At 40.1% G+C, this 14,693-nt stretch overlaps 1 protein-coding gene across 5 annotated transcripts in view; it reads right to left on the bottom strand.

Moving 5' to 3' along the window:
* EXTL3 (exostosin like glycosyltransferase 3) overlaps window positions 1-12,976 on the bottom strand; it is a 56,661-nt gene extending 43,685 nt beyond the window's left edge. For 3 of the 5 annotated variants that reach the window (XM_016144667.2, XM_036233582.1, XM_036233583.1), the window contains exon 1: window positions 12,740-12,976. The gene's annotated coding sequence lies outside the window, so the exon portion shown is untranslated. Of the gene's footprint in view, window positions 1-3,633; window positions 3,735-12,739 lie in introns of all 5 variants that reach the window. The other 2 variants (XM_016144670.2, XM_016144671.2) reach the window with 2 other exon arrangements.
* Between the last annotated feature and the right edge of the window lie 1,717 nt (window positions 12,977-14,693).

Below are 14,693 nucleotides of genomic sequence, written 5' to 3'. Positions count from 1 at the left end.
ACAAAAAACAAAAAACAAAAAAAAAAAAAAAAAAAAAAAAACCTTTTAGGGTAGAGGAAAGTTTGTTCCTCCCCAATACAGGCATCAAAAAGATAATAAGGGAAGACTACGAATAATTCCACAAATAAATTCAACAACTTAGAGGAAATGGACCAATTCCTTAAAAAACACAATTCACTCAATATGAAATAGATAATTAGGCCTATCACTATTAAACAGACTTCGTAAAGTCAATTTAAAACTCCCTGAAAAGAAATCTCCAGTCCCAGATGCTTTCATTGAGGAATTCCACTAAATGTTTAAAGAATAAACACCTATTCTTCGCAATCCCTTCCAGAGAAGGAAACACTTCCAAGTTCATTTTATAAACCTAGCATTACCCTGATACCAAAACCCGATTAAGAAAGCACAAGAAGAAAAAAAAACTCTAGACAAGCGTCTCTCATGAATATAGGCACAAAAATACTTAACAAAATACTAGCGAACAGAATTCAGTAACATATAAAAAGAATTAAATTACACTGCACTTAAATGATGTTCACTTAAGTAAGGAAGTTTAGTTTTAAGAGTTAATCTTATCCAGAAGCATGGAAATTCTCTCCACTTATGTACAACTTATTCTCGTATCGAAGTGTTTTGTCATTCTCACCTCCCCTTCCATATTGCATATGAAATTAATTTGCATTTATTTTTCACTCATCCATTCTCCTGGGTCTCCATCCCAACAGCAATTTCTCTGGTTCCTTTCACCACTCCTTAAATACAGTTGCTCCTTGTGGGTTTGTCCATTGTCCGAGTCTCTCTGTCTTCACTCACTAGAGCTTGCCAATTAGTTTCAATTAGCCTCGCTAATTAGATGCCTCTCTAATTTACCTCTCTAACCTTGACCTCCCTCCTGATGTATCTTTTCCAATAGCGAGCAACACAGACATCCACACCTTAATGTTCCAATGTTAGCAAAGGCACATCTCCTATGAGAATAAGGAGGTTACAGTAGTGTCTTCTCCCAGCAAAGAGAAAAAATTCAAAATACTCGTAGACAGAGATTTTTATTCTTTTCCTAATCAAAAATGTTTACCCATAAATGGAAAGTAGATTTCTTGATCTACTAACCACTCACTTAAAGGCTTGAAGCAAGCTGTGCTCCTGGAAAGCTAAAATGGTAAATAATTCAGAAGTCAAAGTAGTGAGGTGAGAAGTTAGTTGGGGTAGAGTTCTAATTCAGAATTCTGCATGTGCTCATACTCTCCATAATCTCACCACTATACCTCAACATACCAATGTCCTCTTTTATCTCCTCTTCTTAATAGAGCCTTCTAACATTCCTTATCACAACGGAAAAGTCTTTATCACAGAAACATTACCTGTGATCAAGACCTTGCTTTCAAGAGTTTTCTGATACAACAACCATCGAGCTGACTTTTCTTCTCTTAAAACTAAAATACTCTGATACTGAAACTTCCTATCATGGATTTGAGTATCTCTGTTTATTTAGGCCTTCTCTAAGGCCTTTCAATAAAACTGTATACTTTTCTTCATACAAAAACAAAACTAAACTGAAGTAAAATACTCCACGGAGGATAGAAAGATAGAAGAAATAAGGGAAATGCTGGTTTCCATCATACATTGGAAAGGTATGAAGGGAAAATGGGGCAAGAAAGATGTTCCCAAATGAGATCAACTGACTTTAACATTTTAAGTAATTATAATAGCTAACACTGAATTTTCACTCTGTGCCAGGTTAAGCATATTATACACCTTAACATAGTTAATCTTCGCAACAATCTTATGACATAGGTACTACTACCATTCCCATGTTGGACATAAGAAATGAAAGCACAGAACTTAGGTAATTTTCCCAAGGTCATTCATACTGAATAAAACTTGGATTCAAATCAAAGCAACTCAAGCTCTAAGGCTCACACTTTCAATGTCTTAATCATTATGGTAAATTGCTTATGATATTAACTCAAGAAACACAGTGTACACACATCATACATAAATTACATTTTGATTATCCATATTACTACTGCTCCATTATAATCATGAACAATGATTAATTATAATTAAAACACATGGTAATAGTACTCCAGAACCTAAAGGCACTTTTATTTTCATAATTAAAGTATTTACATGTGGATGAAAAAGGGGCCACATACTTAACCTCACAAACTCAGGGGAAGCCAGTATGGCAGGCCCCACAATCCTAAAGACGAAAAATAACCACAGGATGGTCTGAACATAAAAATTCCTACCTAAAAGCAGGTCATGGTGGGTAATCACATCCAAGCCCTGTAGCTACCTTGACAAAGGTCGATCTTTACCCTAAATAAGCCTATCTAATGTCTTTTTGCATCTAAGATAGTATACCTTAGAAATGTCTGAGTAATCTTCTTTCCCAGACCCCTGAGGGCACACCCACTGCACAAGAGCACAAGACACTGAGCTCCACATACCATCTCTACAGGCAGTAAATGTTGATCCTGTACTCACCACTGTAAAAGAAGTATATGTCTCTCCATTTTGTTTTTTATCCAATCCCAGAGATTTCCCTACTTTGCTTTTTCTCTCTTAATCTACCACCAATGGAACCCACCTTACAGATCCTCCTTTGATTCTAATATATAAAATAAGCCATAAAACTGCCACTCTCTGGAGCATTTCCTCAATCCATTGAGATTTTGTTTCCTAAGAATTGTCAGTTTGGCTCAAATAAACTCAAAAATTCTCTACAGGCTTGGAAATTTCTTACATTTACATCTCCCAAACAAAACAAGAGAACAATATACTCAGAGCAAAAATCAACCAATGCATAAATAGGTGTACCCATGACCTACCTGTGTATCTATGCATTAAGTACTATTTTCTCTTCTTCATTTAAGTTAAAATTGGCCCACTGAACAGGAACAATTCTATTACAAACAACCCAGATGCAGGTTCTACAGAACTGTATGTACATTGTTGCTGTTACTTCCATTACCACAAGCCCTTCAAGGTCAGTTAAGACAGCTCTGTAGAGTAGGCGTTCCCCACCCCCGGGCACCAGTCCATGGCCTGTTAGGAACCAGGCCGCACAGCAGGTGAGCAGCGGGCGAGCCAGCGAAGCTTTATCTGTATGTGCAGCCACTCCCCACCACTAGTGTCACCCCCTCAGCTCTACTTCAGATTATCAGGTATTAGATTCTCATGGGACCACCAGTTCCTGGTGCCAAAAAGGTTGGGGACTACTGCCATAGAGGAAATCATTCCCATGTGGTTGCTGAAAACACTATTTCAAATGTTTGATTTGGTTTTTAAATGTAAACATCCCAAAAGAACATCATTTCCTAATCTACTAAGCATAAGCACAACAGCCTGTTATGGCAAGGTAGTACCTAGTTCAAAAATCAGAAAGCACTAAAACAAATTTACCAATGTTTCTGCTATTGTTAAGACTCTGATTTCTTATTTGTTCAAAATAAGTAAAGGCACTTTCCAGGGAAGCTAACTGTGAATAAAGAATGATGTAAAAACTGCATTTAGGCAATTCACAAGGAGATGAAAACCATGTGTTTTTCACAATACAACCACCACAGTAGTTTATTTACTGGATAAACTTAACCTAGTTGTAAAATAAAGGAAATACAGACATACCTCAGAGACACTAAGGATTCAGTTCCAGACCACCACAATAAAGTGAGTTGTAATTTTTTTGCTGGTTGAGGGTCTTGCCTTCAAATTGTAAAAAAACACATCTGTGAAATGCAATAAAGCAAAGCACAATAAAACAATGTATGCCTACAAAAAAATTGTTAGCAATTAAAAACCAAAATCAGGAGAGGAAAACTGGTTGTGTGCTGACCGATTGAGTTGAGAGTAAAGATTATGATACAATTACAGAGAACGACAGAGTTAAGCCACCCTTATTACAGGGCTTTTAGAAAGGGAAAAAAATATTCCTTAGGTTCAAAAACAGATTTCTAAGTCCAAAGATGTTCCACAAATGCCACTAGCAGACAAATCTCAAAATACCAAAAAGGAACAAGCATTCCTTCCACTGCTCAATTGTATATAGGTATTAACAAGGAAGCTAAGACTATTAATTAACCCAAGTCACCTGTTTAGTCAGTAATAAATCTGAACTTGAAAGTCTCACCTCCCGGGAGAGGTCCTCAATTTGAAAATAATGCCACTTTATATGTGTTTCCCTTCCTACCAGTTTGATACCATCTCACAAATTGAAATTGTATTGTCCCACCTGTCAGTTTTTAATGAGGGTTTCAACTCAAGATTCACAACTCTCCTAAGATTTTTTTCAAACGATAAACCCAGACCCTCCCAACATTAACTGAATCAGAATTCCCAAGTGTGGGGTCCAAGCACCTATAGTTTGACAAAGCTCCCAGGTGATTTTAACACAGAGCACACAACTCTAAAACAAAACCATTGGTCTAACGAAGAACCAATGACAATCCCTATTCAGACTGATGACATCTGAATCAATGTAATTACAGACACCTAAGGAAGACAAACAACAATACACCATATTCATATAGGAAGCCTACAAGACTACATCATATTCCTTTGGAAAACTGCAGGGGAGGGGAGTGTAGAGGGGAAGAGGGGACTTTGCGTTTGTTCTAACTATTTATATTTACAATGTACTTTACACACGTTATCTCATTTAGTCCTCACATCAACCATCTGTGGGTAGGTATTATTACTTCACCTACAGATAAAGTGTGAATCACTGAGGCTAGGTAAAACTCATTCGAGGCCTTACTGCAAGCGAGTTGAGGTGCCCATATGCAAATCCAGTTTTGTCTGACTTGTATCATGCTACTCATGTGTTTACTATTTTTTTACTTAAAAGACTCATTTTGTCTTCATTCATTTTACAATAAGCACATATAACTTTTGTAATTAAGAAAAATATCTTGCAGTCACTTTTAAATACAGTACATTATACTTGAGTGAACATATGAATAATAAAAACATATAACAACCTTACTGTTGATATGGAGAACCTTTTAGTGGTCTGGATAGAAGATCAAACTAGCTTTCTCATTGCCAAAGTAATGTCTTACAAATATAAAAATGGGGGAAAACTAAAATTATACCTTTGATGTTACATTGGAATTGAAGGTAACAGGGTGAATACAGGACCTAAGAGGCTCCTTGAAAAGGCAGCTAATTTCAGGACTGGAAAAGTAAAGTAAACATGAGCCTGGAAAATCTTCTTTGGCCAGAAAGAAAGTAAAGATGTACTCAAAGAAAATTAGAGTATTTAAAAAAATACTGGATCTCACTGGATAAATCTGGGACACTTTGATTACCTAAATTATTTCCCAATAAATGAGAAACCATGTATTCATACTTAAATTATTGATTGATTATATAAATAGAGAGAAGGAAAAATTATTCATTAGGAAAAGTCCACCTAGTAAACGTACAAGAATGGCAGCACGATGGAGATTTTTTTTAAACTGTCATATAGTGGCCAGCATATTTAATAATTGTTTCAGCAAGATTCAGCAATGGATGCTAAGATTCACTGATAAAAGGTTGATGAAAAACAGGGTATAAATATTATATACTGTGGCCTCTGGAAAAAAAAAAAAAGGATACCGATGATTAACTGGGCTCAAATTTAAAAGCAGAGCCTAGCAGCCATTCCTAAATAAGGACCTCTCATGCAAAGGCCACTTCAGGAAGCCGCCTGCACTGAACTGCCTGCCATCTGAGCCAGCCCTTATAAAGGGATTCCTGGAATTGCATTTCAACCAATAGTGCTGAGGCTTTCCCCATCCAATTGGAGCTACCATATTCCCCATCGGCATCTTCATTGACCAATCAGAGTGGCTCCATTCTGATCAATCAGAAAAGTGCCTTTTGGACCAATCAAATTGAGGATTTGGAGTCCATATTTGCATGAGATAGACCAATCAGGGACCAGGAAGAGGGCCTTCTGTTTTTTTAAGTCAGCTCCCCTCCAACTCAGAGTATACTTTCCCTTTCCATCCAAGACTGTTTCCCGGGCTGTAGTGGTGGCCTCAGGGCCTCCTGACCCCAGAGTCTCCTGGCCCCAGTCACCTTGCAGCTATTGCTTCATAATTAAGCTGTAACCATATTAAGCTGTTCCATGGTCATGTTGTTCTGAAAGCTGTGCTACTTCATAACTAAACTATAACACTATCGAGCTGTTCCATAGCTGTGCTGTCCTCACAGCCGTGCTACTTCACAATCGAGCTGTTTGCACTGAATAAAGTTTCCTTCTTAACCACATCCCAAACTGGGGATTCCTGTTGGCACTGAACTAGCACCAACAACCAAGAGTTGACAAGGGGAGGAATGGAGGGATAAAGAGAAAGCAAATATGACAAATGTTAAGCCTCGGAAATGTAAGTGAAGAGTATGTGGAAATTCCTTGTACTACTCTTATTACTTTACCATAAGTGTTAAAGTATGTGGAGGAAAAAAAAGGGAAAAAATAATAAAGTACAGCACACTTGATTGTTCAATAAATAAGGCAACAATTAGCTCATAGGGAGGGTGGGGGGAGTCGGATTCAGTCACGACAAACCAAATCCAAAACTAAGTCCCAGATGGACTTGAGAGGTAACTATAACAAAAGGAAAACATACAAGTAACTTCATCTCAAAATAAGTACAGCTACTTTTTATAGGAATCCAAGCGAAAGCAGAATCCATAAAAGTTCAATAGATTTGACTACATAAAAATCAAAGGCTTCTATATATGTATAAGGAAAAAAAAGTTTAAATTCAATAAAAGGACTAGGAGAAGCATGGGCAACATGACTACTTTAAGAAAGAAAAAAACAACAGTGGTCAAAGAAAAAATAAATAGGAAATTAAAAAGAAGTCCAAATGATAAACATTTTAAAATGTTTAATCCTAGCAATCAATATACATATAAAACAGGATACAGTGGCATTTTCCATCTATATATCAGCAAAGAATTGTAAAATTCTAATATCTGGTGCTAAGCAGGATCAAGGGTAACATTCCCACACTCTGCTGCTAGGAGTGAAAACTGGCACACCTTTCTGGAGCACAATTTGACAGAGTAGGTAATAAAAGCCCTGAAACAGTGCCTACCTTTCGACTCTATAATTCCATTTCCAGAAACTACTCCTAAGAAAGAATCACAAATGAGAAACAAGATTTGGCTTCAAGAATATTCACAGTAAAACATTACAAAGTACACCACTTAATGCACAGAACATCTCTGTACTGTGCTGGCATCTGCAGTGTGGCAGGTGTCTTATACTGACTGTATTAGAAGGAAGAAAGAAAAGTAATTTGCCACTCATAACAAGTCTCTAAAATGTTCATATCTTCAACTCGGCAATTTCGCTTTCTAGGAATGTATTTTCTGTGAACAAAAATTTGTATCAGAAAGACGTAATCACCACAGAATTCTTTATAATAGCCAAAAAAATTATAAATGTCCAAGATTAGAAGCAAAGTTAAATATAAAGTATCACAAATCCATGTCATTAATATGGCTATCATGCTGTCAATAGCTTTTCAACCATTTTAAATAAAATAGGGAAATGTTCACAATATTGTTAACTGGAAAAATACATATTCGATTTAAAATAAAGTCTTAAAATGCCCAGAACAGTCAACTGGATGGGCAAGTGCCTAGAATGCAAACTAATTTCTCTAAGGTTCCCATTTCTCGAAAAAACATGATTTTTATTTTATGCTATGGAGGCATGCAATTGACATCATTAGTGTCCAAGTCACTCTAAAGGAGACAGAAAAATGAAGTAAAAGTTTGCTAGGCCATACATAAATTAGTTTTATGACTCAAGCATCCTAATTCAACCTTCAGGGTGAATAAACTTGAGACTCCAGTTTTGTCATCCCTTTATCATTATAACATCTTTATGATTCATCAGATCTCCTAACTTCACAATTCCTTGTCCTTCTTGACTCACATGTTCCTTATCCTTTTTTAACTCATAAAAAGAGTTGGACTAGACAACCTCAAAGATCCTTTTGGATTCTAGGACCCCACTGACTGATAACCGCCTGCATACAGAAGGCACATGCAGACTTGTTTTACTGGAGGGAGACATATTGCCAACATAACAACTCAAGGAAACAAGACTATTCCCAAAATTCCTTTTGTTTCACCTCACTCTCTTAGGCAACACAGCATATTGGATAGTATAAGCTATGCTGAGTGCCACACTTTAAGAGGGGCATTAACAAAATAAAAGGAGGGCAGAGGACTAAGAATTGGTGAGGAGATTTGAAACTGTCAAATTAGAAACAACTAAAGGAAATGGGAATATTTAGCCTGTGGAACAGAAGGCCTAGAAAAAGAATGGCAATCTCAATGACTATAAAGGCCCTCAAAGTGAAGTAAATGAGTAAGAGGACTAAAGCCAGCAGGCAGAGACTTCAGCAAAACGGAGAGCACTTGTATGTATTTGGGGAGATTGCTGCCATCAGAAATGTGAGCTCCGTATCACCAAATTCTCTAATTTTTTCTCAAGAAAAGCCAGAAATAGAGATTTTTATGTGGCATGTCCCTATTTCTAAAAGTTGGCTTCCAATTTCAGTTTTTGTGTAAGTTGAGCGGCCAAATAACATATACACAAGCCTTATCTGATCCATGCACAATAGTTTGTAATTCGTGTTTTGGAGAAACATGATGACTGACTTCCAAAATCTGAAGAACTGTCAGAGAGAATAGGAGTAGACTTGTTCCATATGGCTCTACAAGGTGACAATCAGAAAGAGGCAAACTGCAGCTCAATAAGGAAAAGCCTCCTAAAAACTAATCCAGAAATCAGAATGGGCTGTCCAGGGAGATCCATGTCTTTGTAAGTATTCAAATGGAGGGGCAAGTCAGTAAATACTAATGGCCAGCTCAAGAATTCTGCCACTTACTACATCTGGCCTTGGTCAAACAGTCAACCCCACCCCCGCCCCACCCCAAGTCTCAGTTTTCTTTCCTACTCTCCTTCCCTCTCAAAAAAAGGAACATTGTCACATTTAGCCTGTCTCTCAGAGTTAGTGTAAAGATCAATGCCACAAAAAAAAATATGTGAGTACTTGATGATGGAAAAGAACTATAATTTAAATGTAGTTTAAAACATTGTAATCTACAATATAATGTATTCATGTATGTCTTTACGTCTCTTATTATACAGGCTAAAGGCATATTCCCAACCAAATTCATTTTTTTATACCTCCCTCAAAGTATTAAATTTTGCTGGGGAAAAAAAATGTTTAAAAGGAAGTTGGAGAAATGGATTAAAATGACAATATAAGAAGATAAGAAAACAGAGAAAACAGTCGCCAAAGCAAACATCCAGGATGTTAATCATTAATGTCATTGACCAGTGTAAAAGGCACAGTCAAATGGAGGAATAAATAAAAGTAATGATATGTGTGTGAGAAGGTGATATCGGCATTGGCAAACAATAGCCAGTTGACTGTTTTCTAAATAAAAATACACTAGAACACAGCCTTGCTCATTCACTTATGAACTATATGTAAGTGGATTATGCCGCTTTCACTCTACAACAGCAGAGCTGAATAGTTGCTAAGCCTAAAATAGTTACTATTTGGCCCTTTACAGAAAACGTTTACCTACTATTCTGTAAAAATATTCTCAGGGGGCAGGTAGATGGAGTAAAAGGGGTCAAATATATGATGATAGAAAGAAATCTAACTATGGGAGGCAAACACGCAGTGTAATTATATATGTGCCTTACTGTTAAAATGTACAGCTGAAACATCGAATTTTGTTAACCGATGTCACCATAAAAATTAATTTAAAAAAATACTCTCAATTTATAAACCAGGGAGGTGGCTGAATGCTGAGACATAGTTCATTTTCCTATGGCTCCATCTCTGGGATTATAATGGGTCGTTTTGGTACATGTGAACAAAATCCTACACTAAACGTTATGCCCTAAGTGTAGGGGAGGTAAATATGTCACAAAATGGAATTTCCATATTTCTCTTAAATATTCAAGATTACAAATATTTTAATCCTGCTTCTTTTCCACCTAGTAACATCACCAAAGAGATCTGAAAAATTCCAAGTATACAAGAAGTGTGGAACTGGTTTAGACAGGAAAGGTCACACTTATAGGTGAACCTACCTCTGTTCCTCTTGAGTTCTCAAACTCACTCTTCCTGATTCCACTATTTTCATGGAACGTGCAAATATGTGAAAAATCCTTTCTTTCCTTACTTTATCATTATAGGATTTCAAAAGATAGCAACAAATTAAAAGAAAACAAAAATAAAATAGAAATAAATGTTAACAGAAGTTTTCTGAACTAAACTTAGTATTCAGGAGAAATTAGTAGTTTTAGGACTTCATGAAAGATTCATACTTTTTGCCTCCCTCTGAAATAACTATTACGCAGAGACACTCAAATCTCTGCCAATAGCAGATTTGAAGGGATCCTCATTTTTCTATTTGATTCCACTTCTACTTCAGGCAATATTTCCAACCCTCCACCATAGGACTACTTACCAGTCTCACCTCAGATAGGGAGGGACTCCCCCCACACACACCACTGCCACCACCTCACTCCTGTATCACCCTTCAATGACTTTTCACTCAAAAGTCAGCCTAGTGTCCTGAGAGAAAAGGCATGTCCTTATCTAATCCCCATACATTCTTCTGATAGCTTCAAACTATCCTTTGAACCTTCCCCACTTCCTTAGAGCGCCATTTCTCAGGATTAACCTAACCCCTAACTCATTTCTCTCTAGGCTGTTCACATAGTCTTTTCCTTCATAGGTTAAAACTCTGAGGCCTTGATCATTAAGAAATTCCAACTATATACCAAATATTTAATGCCCATTTCTTTCCCCCACCCTTCCAGAAAAGTGAGGCATGGGGGAATGAACATACATTCCTATCAATCTTTTGATTAGTAGGTATGACCCCTGAGGACATCAACCATATCTTCACATATTAATTAATGTTTCAAGTATTCTGAAGATCTATGGTTCTAATTCGCTTCCAGGAAGCATTTAACCTAGTTTCCCACATAGTTATGAGTATTTAGATTCCTCAGGCTCCCCACAGGATAAGGTATTTTTAACACACCAAATAAGAGTTAAAGAAGATGCCTTTTATCATGAAATATTTAGCCCTTGCTAAATAAGTTGTTGAGAAGGCTTAGCTTCACTCCAGACTACCAAGACCCCACTATCCCAGGTTACAATCCCAGGCACTCTGATACAGTTTTAATAACTCTTCCAGAGTGCAAGACTAATAGTTAAACAAAACAGGGAAAAATGCAGTCTGCATGACTGTAACACACAAAGACTTTTTTAAAACAAAGGAACACATGGAGAGCCCAGGCTTCAAAGGTGAAGCTACCTAAATTGGAGGGAGAATAAGACAATGTGAGAAAAAAATGCTAAAGATGCCTCTTAAGTAAATCATGTGCTATCCTATGTTTCCTCCTCCTCCTCCCCTTCAAAAATCCAACCAAGAGAACTTGAATTTTTGAAAAGAAGAAAGTCCAGGTTAGGGGCAGAAATCCACCAAATTCAAGTCCTTTAAGAGCCACAGATATTAAAAAAAGAAAGAAAGAAAAATAAAAAAAAGAAAGAGAGAAAGAAGAGAGAAGAAAGAGAGAGAGAGAAGAGAGAGAGAGAAAGAAGAGAGAAAGAAGGAGAACAGAGAGAGAAAGAAGATAAAATCGAGAGATAGAAACGCTTACAAGATCAGATAAAGAGCGAGAGAAAGCGACGCAGACTCGCTACTACTCTCCCCTCTCCTCACTCTCTCCCCTACTACCCCCAAAAATCCCTCCCTAACACAGAATCCCAGAAAAGAAAGAAAATAAAAGAAAAAGAAAGAAACTGAACCACAGTCTCAATGTGACGATATTAACCAAGCTGCAGCTCGGCACCCCTGCCTGATCTCCAGAGGGCTTTGGATTCAGACTATCTATGCCCCGCAGCGCGGGTCGGATTGGGTCGGGTCCGCTAAAATTTCAGCAGTAATAGACCTGCACTCTGCAGGCCGTCTCCTGCCCAAGCAGCGCTAGGCCCATTGCTACAGAGCCTGGGCCTGGACACCAGAGCCCCAGATGTACAGAACAGCAGCACCTGGACCCTTGGTCAGGAAGTGGCTATTCTGATCGTGGGCTCATCATGAAAGGAGGTGAGCTCAGTGAAAAGAGCTAGGGAAAGAGCAGCTGCAGGCGACTGTGTCCGAATGCAGCAGAAAGCAGATGTGGGAGTGTGTGCACAGGGAAAACTGGAGGGTAGCAGGTGGGGAAGCCCCTTTGTCAACAGCAGATGCGCTACACAAGCAGGTAGACAAACACGGGGAGCAAAGAAAGAGTGGAGGGTTTAAAGGCGAGAACAGGCTGCACAGCTGAAGCCGATCTTTCAGAAAAAGAGAAGAAAGTGGGTGTGAGGCAACCCAACCCGAGGCTGTAGGGACCGTGTGCGCGTGGGAAGGTCGTGTTTAAAGCCCCATGTTGACCCATTAATCCTCCTCGCTGGTGGCGAAGGCCCTAGAGGTCCCCACCCCAGTCCCCCGAGCTGTCTGGTTAGGCCTACTCCGAGGCTGCACGCCCCCGCGGCGCCGGGCAGCCGCTTCCCTGCGAGCTCCGGCGGCCCCAGCCGAAGCCGGTCCCGCCCGCCTAGTGCCCTGCGCTCGGGGCCAGCCCCGAGACCCCTACCGCAAGCCACCCCCGACTGCTTGGGGCTCCCGCTGCCGCCGCCAAGCATCCTACCGGCTTCCAGTTCAGGGACGAGCCGCCGCTGCCTGTGCAAAACTCAGGTTCCCCAAAGCCGCTCTCGCCGCCCGCCGCCTGCCTTCCAGGCCGCGCACGAGCCTCCGCTCCCCCTGCCGGCGGGCAGCCATTTCCGACAAGCGACTGCGGAACTTGCCGAAGTGCGCCGGGCCGGAAATGGCCGAACCCCGGCGCCTGCGAGCGATGGGGGGCATTCGCCGCTTTCCCGACAGCGTCCGAAGGGCCACCCAGGCCTCGATGGAGCCGCTGGGCTCGCTCGCCGGGGCACGGGAGCGGCGGCGCCGCCGCCGGGGATTGTGGGAAACGCGGCGGGGCCGGTGGGAGAAAGACCACGCCAGCCCCTCCGGGCCCTCAGCCCCGCGTCCTATCAGTGCCCTCGCCCTTGCGGAAAACCCTGGAGAGCGAATGTGGAGAGAATGCTCCCAAGTGTTCTGGGACGGGTTCTGACTCCAGAGCCTGTCATGGGGAGCGTGCTCGTGAAATTCAATCCTAAAAATATGCGGCCATCCCCATAGAAAAGGCTTTCCTAAATGAGCCGACCGGTCTCCAGCAATGGTCTGAAGTTTTGAAACACTTTGAATATTTAACCACAGAGGAAAGGCAGCATGGCATGAATGCTTCTGGGGAAAAAAAAAAAAAATCCCGGGGCTTTGCATAAACAAGAGCTTAGTCCAGTCGTGTGGCAGTGATTAACCAAAACTAGGAGGAAAAAGAAATATCGTTGGAGATACTTAGAGCCAAACCCTGTGTACCAAAAAAGTGCACTTACTCTTCAGTCCTAAGAGACATGTGGCTGTCTGCTTCCACACTTGCAAAGCCAGGACAAGACTTCGTGGATATTTGAAAGGATGAGGGTAGGCAAACCGAAAAGACACACCTGATCATTACTGTTAACTCAAGAATGAGTTAAAACCATTATTTAAAATACGTAACGGCAATATCTGCAGTCAAATGCTCTACCACTGAGCTATACTCCCTGTAATGACAATATCAAAGATCAAATTTGCCTTAATTTATTTTTTTTTTCTTACATGTTTAAGTCTCCAAAGGGCAGAACTTCTACTCCAGGGTTTCTTAACCAGGGAACCCAAACCACACAAGGACCTGGAGACATTGGGGAGGGCCAAGGCCAGGGGCTGGCTCCTATCCAGGTGCTTGGGTGGTCTGGTGCTTTAGAGGAAGTGCAACCCTGAGCCTGCTCCACAGCTGCCAGAATCCCATCTACACACACTTTTTGGTAGAGCCCAGGCTTGTGATTTTAACTAGGAGGCCGACAAAACACTGAGGATTGCTTAATTTCCCATAGGGGACAGATGGTTTGGACTAGAGATTCCGTTTGCAAAACAAAACTTTAAAAAACCTAGCAACCTGTTTTCCAAAGCACACTCTTTCTGTCCGTACCCATCAGCCCCTCCTCCTTCTGGTCCTTTTTCTTCTCTTACCTGATGTCTCACTTTCCCCTATCCCATTTTCCTTACCCCTCGCACATCACTCTTTTCTCTCCTTTCCCCCTTATTTCTACAAACTAACATTCAAAGTCCTACCATCATCATATATGTACAAAATCCCTTTCTAACTTTTATCAATTTTGTTAAGGAAAGTCAGAGCGAGGGAAATATTTTTAGAAACCAAAATGCATTCCAAGAAATGAAAACGGGAAAAAACTGTTGACCATATCATGAATTGCTTAAGTTATTCCCCCTCCCCTTTTTTTTCCAGTTCATCTTCTTGGTTTTCCTCCAGAACTCTGTGCAGCAGGCAGAAGTCTGGCAGTGTGGGAGGAGGCACAGCAGAAGCCCAGAAGCCACAGTAAGAATTACCAGGTGTTAGTTCATCACCTGGACAAGAAAGGACCTGCAGATAGCTGCTACCTGGAGGACCCTGCCTACGTGTCTTCTTATACATCTGAGTGACTTAACACATCACTGCCCCA

This window comes from Rousettus aegyptiacus, unplaced genomic scaffold (assembly GCF_014176215.1).
Source record: "Rousettus aegyptiacus isolate mRouAeg1 unplaced genomic scaffold, mRouAeg1.p scaffold_m13_p_16, whole genome shotgun sequence".
Taxonomy (NCBI): Eukaryota; Metazoa; Chordata; class Mammalia; order Chiroptera; family Pteropodidae; genus Rousettus; species Rousettus aegyptiacus.
The sequence above is the reverse complement of the archived record's forward strand: the minus strand, read 5'-3'. Positions and strand labels throughout refer to the sequence as shown.